Source organism: Corapipo altera, unplaced genomic scaffold (assembly GCF_003945725.1).
Source record: "Corapipo altera isolate COAL_440 unplaced genomic scaffold, ASM394572v1 133, whole genome shotgun sequence".
NCBI classification, from domain to species: Eukaryota; Metazoa; Chordata; class Aves; order Passeriformes; family Pipridae; genus Corapipo; species Corapipo altera.
In genome coordinates, this window is record NW_020884939.1 from 3,447,836 (window position 1) to 3,462,094 (window position 14,259).

General features: G+C 44.8%; 1 protein-coding gene and 1 long non-coding RNA gene across 5 annotated transcripts in view; one reads left to right on the top strand and one right to left on the bottom strand.

Annotated features, from left to right (window-relative positions):
• Positions 1-14,259, top strand: part of PCDH15 (protocadherin related 15) — a 673,791-nt gene that overhangs the window by 260,816 nt on the left and 398,716 nt on the right. The window lies entirely within an intron of this gene.
• Positions 9,781-13,780, bottom strand: LOC113955465. Its single transcript, XR_003530569.1, has 3 exons — positions 13,072-13,780; positions 12,253-12,510; positions 9,781-10,590 (listed from the first exon to the last, which is right to left on the bottom strand). It is a non-coding gene; the product is annotated as an uncharacterized LOC113955465 (long non-coding RNA).

Genomic DNA, 14,259 nt, shown 5'->3' on the forward strand with positions numbered 1-14,259 from the left:
ATAGCTGTTAGGGTAATAGTTGGATATATTTAATGTTTTTGCTGGCTGTAAAACATTTGCTGTACAAGGAGGATTGTGCCTTGCAAAGACCCCACCTGACCTCTGTCCATCTCAAGTCCAGTGGCTCAGGGGGGAATTCTGCCCCTCTGCCCCTCAGGGGACACCCCCCTGCAGAGCTGCTCCAGCCCTGGGAACAGCCCAGCAAGGACATGGAGCTGCTGGAGCCAGTCCAGAGGAGGACCCAAGAGGATCAGAGGGCTGGAGCAGCTCTGCTGGGAGGAAAGGCTGGGAGAGTTGGGATTGTTCAGCCTGGAGAGGAGAAGCTTTGGGGTGACCAAATTGTGGCCTTTCAGGGCTTCAAGGGAGCCTGCAAGAAACATGGAGAGAGTTTTTCCAATGTCCTTCAGAACAAGAGGGAGTGGCTTCCCACTGCCAGAAGGCAGGGTTAAGTTGGATATTGGGAAGGAATCGTTCCCTGTGAGGGTGGGGAGGCCCTGTCCCAGGTTGCCCAGAGAAGCTGTGGCTGCCCCTGGATCCCTGGAAGTGTCCAAGGCCAGGTTGGACGAGGCTTGGAGCAACCTGGGCTAGTGGGAGGTGTCCCTGCCCATGGCAGGAGTGGGAATGGATAGTCTTTCAGGTCCCTTTCAACCCAGGCCATTCTATGACTGTGATTCTATGACTTTTATAGTTGGAACAGCCACAGTTGTGTGGCAGGTAATTAAATATCAGCAGGAAGGTTGCTTGAGGTTCACATGTGCCATAATTCCACACTATCTTGCCTATGCAGACGTTTGCCCTGCGAGATACCGACAATTTTACAGTGTTCCTTTCAACCTCTGTGAGTGAGTTATGGGTTCATTTCTTCAGGGGAGAATGAACAACATTAATAGGACTTTGGAGAGCAGTTTGAGTTTCAGAATGATGTATCCTTATCTATTGAAGTTCTTCTGTACTGATCTTTGAAGCAGATATGAAACCATTCAAATGGTGTTTTATAACCTACCCTTGGGAAAACAAATGTTTGTAAACATCGCTCTCTTTTAAGGCCACAAGAAGTAGCTACTACATATATTATATACTATAGACACTGCACTTGCTTACAGATCCTCATGTCTTCCCCTTTTATCTTCTTATTTTCACCCCAGCTCTTACACGTTACTTTGCTTCAGATTTGTAATGACTCCCACATGCATTGGATGTAGAAAAAGTGTGTCCAAAAGGAAACCTAAGGATCTGGGGAGTAGGTAGGTGCTGATATTACTTGTATCCACTCATAGGCTACTGATGAGAATTAAATTGAGGTCAGCCCTGGGCACAGAGGTTTATTTGATATTGTTGGTGTTGAGAGTATGTACAATTAATGTCTGACCTCGGGGTGCTGCAGCCAAGCAGATCGTATTATCTTTGCAGGTTCAGCAGGGAAAGCTACTCCTCTGTCCAGCACCTGAGGGAGAGAAAAACAGTTTTAAAGGATACTTCCAACTGTGCCACCAGGGTGTGGGAGACTGCTGGGGTCTGACATTCATAAAATTACTCTGGTGTACCTTGAACTTGTTTGTTTTCTCCTTCAGCTCCCAGTTGATGAAATCTTTCCGCCCAGTAGCTGTAAATTTAGCCATAAGTGGTTATCTGTCTCATTCCCAGCCTCAGTGGGCTCATTCCTGCTTTACAGCCCTTTGTTATTGTGGGAAATGAAAGAAAAGGGGAGCTTGAGTAGCACCTCCTCTGCAGTGGTGTTGATTCCAGGACTATGGGCAGCCAGGAGCCGTATCCCGTGTCAGACTCACGCTGCTCTTACGGTGCAGGAGCCCTTTCCCCACCTGAGCACCCCTGCTGCACCTCTGTCAGTACAATGGTTTTGAGCATATGTGGCCAGTACAATGATTTAATTTCTCTTTCTATCTTTTCCTGCTCCCTCCTGGGGTTCTGTCTGCCTTTCTCTGTGTCTCAACACATGGTAGTTCACGGCCATCCTGGGATTGACTCATTGACTCTTTATGAGTTTCCTCACATAAAACACATTTAATGCACCAGTATCACCATCAAAATAAACAGTGAAATTGGTTCCAAGCCCAATCCTTACACTTACAAACTCTTTCACGTTGTTTTGTTTAGTCCTGGGTGCCTTTGTTGGTGAGTTACTCTCGTGGATTGTGAAAGATGAGGAACACCACTGCACAAAGGTACCTCACAGGTCTCTGAGTTTCATCCTGTATTTGCCAGTTGGAGGTCGTTGCCCCACAGGAATTATTTTTTTAAATTTAAAATATGCTCTTTTTTTCTTCATACAGGAATTGTTTAGGTGCAAATCACATTATTACTGTTATTAGCAGTGCAGCATTAACCCTAGAGGATAGATGAAGGTTCTTCCCACACAAACTATGTTAAATCCAGGGAGAAATGATTTGGAATGCCATAGGGTATGCACCCAAAGGTTATATTCCACAAATCCTGTTACTTAATAATCACTTGGTGTGCCTGCCTCCCACATATTGCTTGGAAAATGTACTCATAAACTCAGTCTGAAGGAAATAGGGTGTTTTGAGCTATTGAGTCTGTATTTGGGGTAGTAGGAGGCTGTTGGGTGTCATCAGGCTCACACTGCTGCAGAATAGTTTGGGATTCTTCATGTTTGGTTGTTTTTTTTTTTTCCCAAGAAGTCACAGTATTTATCTCTCAGAATGTTAGACCTTTGTAAAGAACACATCTTGCCAGCTGGTATAATTTGCATGGCAGTTTTTCCCATTTCAATGTTCACGCTGTTTTTGCAGGAATGTAATTTAAGTTGTAATTTGACACGGGCTTGTTTTTATCTCCCTGCTAAGATTTTGGTTTGGGGAGGTTTGCTCTCCATCTCCACTTGATGAACTAATACAATATTCAGAGTCTGTATGGACCCTGTATTTCAATTTGGCTCATCATTTGGAGAAGTGTGGAAAATGTTCAGTGCTGTATAATCAAATAATTCAAATTCTGCTGGGCCTTTTGCCAAGGCGAGAAGGTGAGTGTTGGGAGTGCTGAGTTTAAAAAACAAACCCTGAGTTACATACAGTGTTTGGTAGGTTCCAGAAGAGTTTTAGGACAACACTGAGGTAATGCAGGAGGTTTGTTTTGAAGAGGGAACGCGGAGAATTCGGAGACCCAAGATAAATAGAGAACCCTTGTTCCTCGGAGGAACAGAGTTGCTTTTGTCATACCTTGGTTGTCACTGCTTGAAAGGGACACAGAAGTAGGGCTGGGTCAGCAGGGCTGGGCAAACTCTGAGGAAGGAGAAGGGGCAGGGGGTCCCTGTGCTGACACCACTGTCCTTCATCCATTGGGCTGTGTGTGCATTTTTAGGGTACGCTGCCTCAAAAACGTAGCCTAAGTGTACATGAGTGTTGTATGGGCAGAGAAAGGTGCTCCTGTCACTTGGTGTAGTTCACTTCACCTGGGGGAGCCAAGACCATGGTTCCTCCCTAGAACCCGTTCATTTTATTCTGCCCTGGGCTGGAATGGTCCCATAGGAGGGACCCACACATGTCATGTGAGAGCTTCCACAGGTGAGTTGTCCTGGTTTCTTCCTGCCATGTGTGGTTTGCAGAGCACGGGAAACTGAAGAATCCTTGGCCTGGAGTGAACCCTGCTCAGCACCAACTAAAGCATCAGTGCATTATCAACGTGATTCTCATCCCAAATCCGAACCCACAGCCCTGTACCAGCTGCTGGGAAGAAAAATAACTCTGTCCCAGCCAAACCCAGGACTTCTGGGAGAGCAGAAAAGGGGAACTTGTTTTCCTTCCATTAGTCTTCAAAGGGGGTGGAAGACAATCGGTGACTTGGAGGTGGCACCTTCATGACATATTTTGTGTCCACCCAGGAAAATTCCCGTGAGTGTGTTTGACTGTGATACTTGCGTGTGCCCACAACAAAATACAGGATACAGGAGCAGAGAGAGGGAGCAGTTGAATGGCATTTATTTTGTCTAGCAAAGACACTTGCAAAAATCACATTTTCAGAGACAAAGGCTCCCCATTTTTCTGTTGTGATCCCTACACCATTTCCTGCGGTCAGCTGGGATTTGTGCCCCCAGCATTTGGCCTTCTGGTAACATTGGTGCTACCACTTTATTTTTGGTATTTCTCCTTCTTGTTGGGGTTGTGAAGTTTTTACAGAATTTCATATTTTCTACATAACATTACTGTTATGTAGAGAAAAAAACACATACAGTTTTAATCAAGATTTTTTTTTGCTTGTTTTAGGTTTGTGTTAAAAAAAAAAAGTGGCTTTAGATTTTTTGAGTGTGATTTTCTTAGTGCAGCCTCTTTTGTTTAAGAAGTTCTTGATAAGAAACAGATTAAGAGGAGAGCTCTCCTGATATGAGAATGAAATGACTTGTTTGTTTTAGGCTTGTAATTATTGTCAGTGATGGTTTTAGAATTGTAACTGATTTGTAAGCTTTAATAATCATAGTGTGCCATCATACCTTGCAGCATTTTATGGATGAATCCATCTCTGTTTCCAGCTTGGTGTATCAGCACATTTAATGTGGTTGCATTTTTCATGGCTTAATTAAAACTATTAATTTCCACAATTCCAGATTGCCCATTCTGACAGCCTGTGGATGGATGTAACGAGGATCAAATAATTGTCTTTGGGGATTGCTGGAGTTTACAGGGAAACATGGGCACAGCTCAGGTGGTTTGTGGGAATTTGAAAGCTAGTGTGTGCCTTCCTTCCATACCAGTTATAGGCATTTTGTAAAATTACTTTATATGGCATGAGGGCAATGAGAATTCTGTGTCACTGACAAATACAATGAGTATTTTTCCCTCTGAATTAGTGAGGAGAAGCAGCCTGAATGACTCCCTGTCTCTAATGCATTCATTGGGTACAGAACAAATAGGCAGTGTGAAATCCCCGCTGTATGCTTGGTTTCCAATTTCACTACATGATGACTTGAAGGGAAAAAAAGATCATATAATGTTATTTCAGTGCATTTGAGATGTGGAAGGAATTTTAAGTTCTTTTATGTCGAGACCCCTTTTACTTAGTAAATATATATCTAAATTTTCTGTTTCAAACAGAAATAGGAACAATATATTTCATAATATAATTATATATAACAAAATAAATATACTATACTATACTAAATATAAATATAAATATTCATATATATATATATGTATATATATATATATATAATATGACATAGTTCACTGTCACAGGTTGCCCAGAGAAGCTGTGGCCACCCCATCCCTGGAAGTGTCCAAGGCCAGGTTGGATGGGGCTTGGAGCAACCTGGGCTAGTGGAAGGTGTCCCTGCCCATGGCAGGGGGTGGAACAAGATGAGCTTTAAGGTCCCTTCCAACCCAAGGCCCTCTGGGACTCCATGATTCCATGATCTTTGCTGTAGAGTGTGACTTATGCTGGAGTTTATGTGTCTTATGTTCTGGTACCATATCCAGCACTTCCATAGGATTCATCTCCCAAGTGTTTGCACATCAGATATTCCTCTGAGGACTACAGCAAGGTCATGGGAACATAGGAAACATGGGAAACAGGGGATTTTGGACATTTGAGTGAGGGAAGCTACGAAGTTCCCTGAGTGCCTGTCCTAGGGCCAGCCCTAGGAATGGCCTCGCTTGGAAAGTGTGTCCTAAGTACTCTTGCTGGAGCACAGGGGGGAGGTAGGATATTCTGGAAGCTTTATGGCAGCAGAGGTGGGACACAAGTAGTGGCCTAAGGGCTCATCAGGGTTTGCAGGGGCCTAAAGGTGGAACAGAAATCCTGGGGAGCATTTTAGAACCATCACGAGGATGGGGGAAAATGTCCCTCGTTGAAGCAAACAGGTGTGTTTAAGTGTGGTCTCTAGAATGGAAACACCAAAATCATCCAGACTTTAAAGTAATTTTGTGGGTTTTTTTTTAATTAAAATGTCTATGACACTCAAATGTTCATGGAAATTGATGCTATTACAAACCCTCAGTAGCTTTAGAATTAATTATTCCTTGCCAGTAGCAAAGGCTTAGAGTCACTCTATGGTAAAAGAGACACTTCAGAGAAAAATTGCCCTTCTTTTTGGCTATTCTACTTATTGCTGCTTCAGTCAAAGCCACGTTTTTTACATTATAGTCAAAGTCCTTAAATTATCCCCCTCAGCTGCTGAGGAGCAGTGGGAGCAGTTAATGCTGTAATAAGGTTTCAAAAAGTAAAGTCATAGACAGATGTGAAGACTGGTCACTCTGAGTTCTTGATCGTATTTTAAATCTCCTGTAGAACTGACTTAGAAGTTCTGGATATTGGGAATTCCTTCGTTTGGTGCCTGTGGCTGAGGCAGGCAGGTGTGTTTGCACGTGGAGATGGCAAAGGGGTGTATTTGAATGTGATCTGACTCTCCAGCTTCTTGTCCTGCAAAGGCTGGTGAGTTCTGAAAGACTGTTCCCAGGATTAATGAGTGACTTACAAACGGGCAATTCAACAGTCATGTTACCAATATCTATGTTTTTTCTGGGAAGTTTCTCTGATTCAGCCAATGAGATATTTTTCTCTGCATTTGATTTCATTGTTGGTTTTGTTAGGTATCAGGGAAAAGATCTACACAAGTGTCATGGCACTCCATCATTTAATTTACGTGAGGGTGGGATCAGAGGATCTGTTTTTCAGAGGATAAGTATGAAAAAATACTGTCTATTATATACTGGGTATAAAATACTGGATATAAAATATTAGATATATTATGCTGATAGTATTTAACTTTTAAGTAGTGAGAGCATCATGTTTGCCAGTAATAAAGAATTCATTGTAAGGAAATAGGTTCTCACAGCTGGATCATAAAACAGTTTTCCCCAATGTGGCATAAGAAGAAATTACACTTCTCATAGATGGCAGAAAAGTCGTGCTGCACACAAATAGGATCAGTTAGAGGGGGATGCATGAAGGGAATGGAATTAGGATGGAAATATGCTTTGCTGAACATCTAATTGCTGCATTAAAAAAAAAAAAAAAAAAAAGGCATTCATTCTGAACATGTTCTGATTCCAGATACAGACAGAGCACCCAGGAAGGGGAAACTACAACCTGGTATTCCTTCTCTGAGCTACCTCTGCCTCAGCTTGTCATGGAAACACACAATGGTTTGGGTTGGAAGGGGCCTTAGATATCATCCAGTCCCACCCCCTGCCATGGGCAGGGACACCTCCCACTAGCCCAGGTTGCTCCAAGCCCCGTCCAACCTGGTCTTGGACACTTCCAGGGATCCAGGGGCAGCCACAGCTTCTCTGGGCAACCTATGCCAGGGCCTCCCCACCCTCACAGGGAACAATTTTTTACTGATATCTAATCCAAACCTACTCCGACAATCCATTCCCCCTTGTCCTGGCACTCCAGGCCCTTGGAAATAGTCTTTCTCCATCTTTCTTGCAGGCTCCCTTCAGGTCCTGGAAGGTCACAGTTAGGTCACCTCAAAGCTTCTCTTCTCCAGGCTGAACAATCCCAACTCTCTCAGCCTTTCCTCATAGGAAAGGTGCTTCATTCCAAAGGCTTTAGTCTTTAATTTTTTAAAAAATCAGATTTTTTTTATATAGTTTTCTCATTAAAGTTCCTCTGGTTCATCCTTTCATCCACTGGACCTTGCCATTTCCTTTCCTACATGTTTTTCTGCTTATATTATTTAATTATAAAATAAATGGAATTTTATATAGACAATGCCATGCATTTTAACAATGAAGGTCATTAGTTTTCTGGAATGAAATCCTGTTGTGGAATCACCATCTCTAGAGGTTTTGAAGAAATGACTGGATGTGGCACTCGGTGCTCTGGTCTCGTTGACAAGGTGGTCAAAGGTTGGACTTGATGATCTCGGAGGTCTTTTCTAACCTAAATGTTTCTATAATGAATGGGAAGAAAGAAAGGAGATAAAATCTATCTAATGACTTTCTTGAAGATCTCCTTGGTCAGTGCCATAGACTGAGGCAGGATTCTTTGGTTAGGGATGAAGTGCAAGGACTGACCTCTGCAAATACATTTGTATTTTGAGGATGTTGTTGGCATCAGCAAGAAGGTCAAGGCTGGACATCAAGCAATATTAATGTGGTATCCACCAAAATGAATAGAAAAATTGTTTCTTCTCCTGATTAGCAGGGCAAAAATGTTAATGTTTATTATTCTTCTAACAGGGAAGATGTGGGAATGTAACACTCAGGTTGCACACTCACCAAAACCATAACTCTTGGAAGCAAGTTGGTAACATTCATGAGACTCATAGAGGTGTTAGGAATCATTCCAGGATTAGGAATCCTCAAGAAAATTGTTTATGAAGTGGTACAGTAGAGTTATGAGCTGGCTGGATCTGGGAGCCTCCACCTGTTTCTCTGGTGTGGGGATGGGTGGCCACCAGACCTTGGATACTGAGGGGTTTGTGTGGCTTCTCTGCTTGCCAGGCAAACACAGCAAATGAACCAGGAGAACAAAAATGCCTTGGAACAAACCTGTTTCCTTTGTACAATGTAGAGTACAAGCAAAGAAGCAGAAAAAGCATAGTAACTATCTTAAAAATATCGAAATCCTTGTGTGTAATGGATATTACAATTATCAACAGATCATTTCCCACCTTCCTTACCAGACTGGAATACTGTGTGAGCAGACCCAAGTCCTTTCTGTTTTTGGGGATCCCCTTCTGGTTCAGTGTTTCAGGCTGAGTGCTCTGCTCCTGGCCTGTTCAGAGGTAAGGAAAGCACATTGTGCCGCAGGGGACCTCTGTGAGGATCAGGAACTGGGACCTGAATTGGATTAAACAGGATCCTTGGCTGCTTGGTAGAGGGTGCATAAGCTCCACATCCTCCAGCACATCTGCCCATCCATCTTTCTGCTGTCAGGATCTCCAGGCACCCTCACACAGTGGTTCCTCATTTCTGTCATATCCCCTGGGTAGCGCTCTGCTGCCTCTCTGGGTTTAAAACTCTCTCCTGGCAAGGCAAGATGCTCCTCCAGCCTTCAGCTGTGCCCTGAGTGGTTTTTATTTCACCAAGAGTCTGCTGGGTTCGAAGGGCTATTGGCAAGGTACTGCTCTTGGGTCTCTTTACCCACTGAAAATGAGAGCAAGGTGAGACTGGGAGGTGAATGTGTATGGAGAGGATTTTGTGCAGCACCAGATGATTTTTGTGTGGGCACTGAGCACACAGCTGATCTTTTCCTGCCTGCTGCCCAGGAATTTTTGTTGGTGGGAGTTCTGCCTTGTGTGTGTGTGTGTAAGAATTGCTGTGTTTGCTCCTTTAAGGTGACGAGATTTGTGCATTTCATGGATAGATGGGAATGTTGGGAGGTTGCCTCTGCTATTGCTTTGCTGTAGAGTAGCACCAAGTGAACCCTTCATTTTTTGGTCAACAGAAATGTAGAATCACAGAATCGTTAAGGTTGGAAAAGCCCTCCTAAGATCTTCAAGTCCAACCATTCATTCAACACCACCATGTCCACCACTAACCATGTCCTCAAGTGCCTTTAGAACACCTGCAGGGATGGGGACTCCCCCAGGGCAGCCCCTGCCAAGGCCTGACCACCCTTTTGGTGAAAATTTCCCTAATATCCAACCTGAACCTCCCGTGCTGCAAGCTGAGGCTGTTTCCCCTTGTCCTGTCCCTTATTCCCTGGGAGCAGAGCCCAATCCCCCATTGACTCCCTCTTCCTGTCAGGGAGTTGCAAAGCCAGAAGGTCCCTCCTGAGCCTCCTCTTCTCCAGGCTGAGCCCCCCCCAGCTCCCTCAGATGCTCTTGAACCTGATGTCCATGTTGGCATGAAGATATTCTTACAGGTATTACATTATATAATACTGGTTTGGCTCTTTCTCTCCAATTCTCTATTTTGCATTTCTTCTGCATTGCAGCACATTCTTGAGACAAAGAACAGGAATAGGGAATACCCTCCCCTGTTGGGATGCAGATTTGAATCCAAGAGCAACTGAACTGATGTGAGAGAACTTTTGTTTGCTTTTACTTTTAGTGATTTATTTAGTATAGCCCTAATTAATTATGTAATGTTATGACCTTTAAGTCTTCAATTCTCCTTGTCTTTAAATTATATTAAAATTCCTCATGGCAGCATTTGGTGGTTTTTGGCTGCAGAAACATCTCCCACAATCTGTATCCCACTCCAGGACCTTCCTGCTCCCCTTGGACTTGCTGCCTCTGTGAAGATAAATGACCCAAACTTGCCAGCAGTGCTCTGGATGAGCAGTGCTGTGACTTCTGCTTTGTGCCCTTGGGCTTTGAAGGTGTCCCCAGCCTGAGGATGGGCCATGTAGCCCCTGACAAACCCCCTGGGTTTGCCCTTCTGTTCTTTAAAGAACTCTGGTTTGTGTGATCCATGTTCAAACAGACTCATGTCCTTTCACTAGCAGGATATTCAGTCTCTTGGGATAAAGTGGCTGCTGGTGAAGATTTGTCTGAGCCAAGAGAGGATGTACCAACTGACAGCAAGGGATTAAGTGGTTCTGTTGATGCCAGGGGTAATCCTTGTGGAGAACTCCAAAATCAACTGATCCTGAAGCACAGAAGGTTTGGGTTTTTTTTTTATTTCCAGGGCTGTGATCTTGTCCCTTCTGACTTTGTTCTTTCCCCTAAAATACAGTGGAAAAAGGCATTAATGAGCAGTGTGACACTAAGCAATTGGGAGTGTGAACCCAAAAATGTCATCAGATTTCGGTTTATCGGTGAATTAGGAATCAGATCTGGTGATGTTAAATAACCATTCAGTGATTGTTTAGCCCTCGAGGGGCTGAGGGGCATTAGAAAAAAAGAATGTAATGCTAGATGTGCTGTACTTTTGTTAGTAATGTGAAATTTAAGAGATTAGGCAGAGAAAAGCCTTTGTCACAGCATGAGGTGCTCCCAAAGGGTCGGATAACAGATAATCCCCTCGTACTAAAGCTATATATTTCAGCTACAACAGCAATCAAAGTAAAGCCTTGAGAGCCTGCAAAAACCTGCCTGAAAGGCAAGGGCTCTCCGAGTGCTACAGAAGCTGTTTCAAAGTTGATATAACAAGAATCAATTCCCTCTTTTTCTAAACACTCCGTGTTGGATGTTGGGTCTCCTCTGATGCTGTCGGGAGCTCCGTCCCGGGCGGGGATCTCCGAGCTGTCACCTTCTTTAGTATCTGTCTTTAAAACAAAATGTATGAATAGAAAAACCTCTTTGAATGAGGTTGGTGTGTTTGAGGAACGTAAGATTTTTTTATTATATTATTTGATTTTTTGCTGGTTGTGTTAGGCGAGCCAGGTGACAGCTCAGGCGGGTGTTTAGCAGGCAAAAGGATCTGCTGACCTGCTGGAAATGGGGAGAGGGAAAATACAAGTGAATTACACTTACAAGTTACAAAAGAGGTTGTTAATATGAACTGCCTTTTGGCCACTGGCAGGCAATCAGAGCAAAAATGTCTGTGGGGTGGTCAGTTTTTAGCCTTTTCCCTGAGAGAGCCGTCCTGGGTCTGCAGGTCTGAGGGTGGGGAGGATTTCTTGTTTGATCCCCACTGTCAGGTCAGGGAAGAAACCTCCGGGTGAGGGGCTGTAACTCTGGGAGCTGACAGGGCCATTTTGTACTCACAGGGACATTTCACAGATTCTCGGGCCCCCTTTTCCTTTGGTGTAAGAATACCTTAAAGCTATTTGAACCTGGTTTTCTGGAATTTCTCCTTGAAATGGAGCCGTGCTTTCCCCGTGTTGCCAGAGTCGCGTGTCGCGGCACCGGGGGCTGTGTGGGTGTCTGAGTTCCCGTGCTGGGTCTAAATACTTCAGCACAACTGTGCAATTTAGAAAGGAAACACGGCTTTTATTTTCTCTTCCCCATGCCTTGTTTTTCTCTTGCTTTTCAGTCTTGAGGGCTCCTCCTGACAGCCAGGAGCCCTCCCAGTCAGACATTACCCCGTTACCTTCTTTGAACCGTGGCTTATTTTTCTTGTGAAATGCAGCCATGACAGGGTGAAATGCAGAACCATCACTGGGCTTTTACAGAGACAGATTTTTGAAGCTGAAAACCCTTGCAAGCTAATTTCTAAGATTTCCTCTCACCTGTGAATTTTCACAGCAAAAATGACTAATTTTGTACTAAATAAGGGACAGAAGAGGTACAATACTATGTGACAGCTGCTGTACATCCCAAATTTAAATAGCTGTTAGTAATGATGGCAAGTTCTAAATAATTGCCATGATGGAGATGAGTGATGTGGCAATGGGTGGCCACATTTGAGTGTAATGTCAGGTTATTCTTTGGAAACCACCTACTTTGTTCCTCCCCAGCGTCTGCTGTGCTCTTCATGTGTCGTGTCTTTTCTCCTTACTCCCTTGTTTGATTTCTTTGCTTTTCTTTTTCTCTCTCAGTCTTTAAAACCCTGTTACCTCGCTATGGCTTTCTGGGTTTGGGACTTGTGTGCACTTAGAGTCTGTGCTGAGGAAGGTGTAGAAGCATCTTGCACCCTGTTCACTGAGCTCTGAGACTTGTGCACAGTTCTGGGGGTTTAAGTCAAATGGAACTTGTATAACCTGCAGAATATAAAGGAAAAATTAGGAGAGTAACAGAAGAAAAAAAAAATCTCTTAATGCCTAAGTTATTCTCTTTGTTGCTTATGTGACCATCAGGAAAGCATTGAAACATTTCATAACTACCAACTGAGGACAAAAATGCATAGAATCATAGAATTGCTGAATGGTTTGTGCTGGTAGAGTTCTTAAATATCATCTTGTTCCAACGCCCTGCCATGGGCAGGGACACCTTCCACTAGCCCAGGTTGCTCCAAGCCCCATCCAGCCTGGCCTTGGACACTTCCAGGGATGGGGAGTTGTTCTAACATGATTTTATACAATGTCTAAAAGTATAAAAGTAGAGGACAGTTGTGCTAAGTCTGGACCTTGCATTACCTGCTAAGTGTGAAAGCACTGGAGTAATAACGTTCCCATTCCCCAGAAGAGGAAAGATGTGCTTGTAACAGTGTCAATATTTAGTAAGTAAGTTCAAATGTCCCACCATGTTGGTTTGTGGACAGGGAATTTTTCGAGCGGGCAGTTCAACTGTCTGCTTTGATCCTGAGGGTTTATAGGAGCCACACTGGGTCCGTGCCCAGAAGATTTCCAGAAGGAAGATGGGAGGTCACAGCTGAGCTGCACAAATGTATGTGTGTGTCCCTTGAGCACACGGAGGTAGAGCTTGGTAGAGCTTTTCTTTGAAGAGTCTGTTTTTCTCCCGTGTTTGTGTTTGCCTGAGTCACGTAGAGAGGTTCTTTCCACGCCACTGAGTGTCACCAGGGAGGTCTCCTTTCGGATTCTAGTCTGCTGCCTTTGGTTTTCTGCAGCATTAGGCATTCCTCCTCCTCCTCCTGTGCTTCAAAGGCAGTGGAAACCAGCCCAGAACACCCCAGCTGTGTTCCTTTCTCTCAATTAGCAATCACAAGGCACCCTCAGGACACCTTACTGTTCCTCAGTGGAGGCTTTCTATCCCTTACCATGTGGGAAGCATGGAAGTGACTGGAGAATGCTCTCTGTTGCAAACAACCAGCAAGTACGTTAAAGGTTGTTTCTAAGGCCATGAGTGGAGATTTGTCCATAAAAGACATACATGAAGCATACACTTCCTTTGCTCCAGGAGAACCCCAGTGAACTGTGGGGTCACTTTCATAGAATTACATCACTTGGTGTTCTTTGTCCTCTCACAGAACCACAGGATCACTGAGACCTCCAAGGTCACAGAGTCCCCCCTGTGCCCGATGCCCACCTTGTCCCCCAGCCCAGAGCACTGAGTGCCATGGTCAGGCCTTCCTTGGACACCTCCAGGAATGGGCACTCCAAACCTCCCTGGGCAGCCCCTGCCAAGGCCTCACCACCCTTTCCAGCAACAAATTCCTCCTCCTGGCCAACCTGAGCCTCCCCTGGCACAGCTGGAGGCCGTTCCCTCTCCTCCTGTCCCTTGTTCCCTGGAAGCAGAGCCCAACCCCCCCGGCTCCCCCCTCCTGTTAGGGACTTGCAGAGCCAGAAGGTCCCCCCTGAGCCTCCTTTTCTCCAGGCTGAGCCCCCCCAGCTCCCTCAGCCGCTCCTGCTGCTCCAGCCCCTTCCCCAGCTCTGTTCCCTTCCCTGCACACGCTCCAGCCCCTCTGGGTCTCTCCTGTTGACGGCCCAGAACTGGGCCCAGCCCTCGAGGTCCCTCAGCGGTGCCAGCACAGGGACGGGCACTGCCCTGGGCCTGCTGGCCTTGCTGGTTTTGATACAAGCTGAAATGCTTATTGCTTAGGCAGAAGCAAA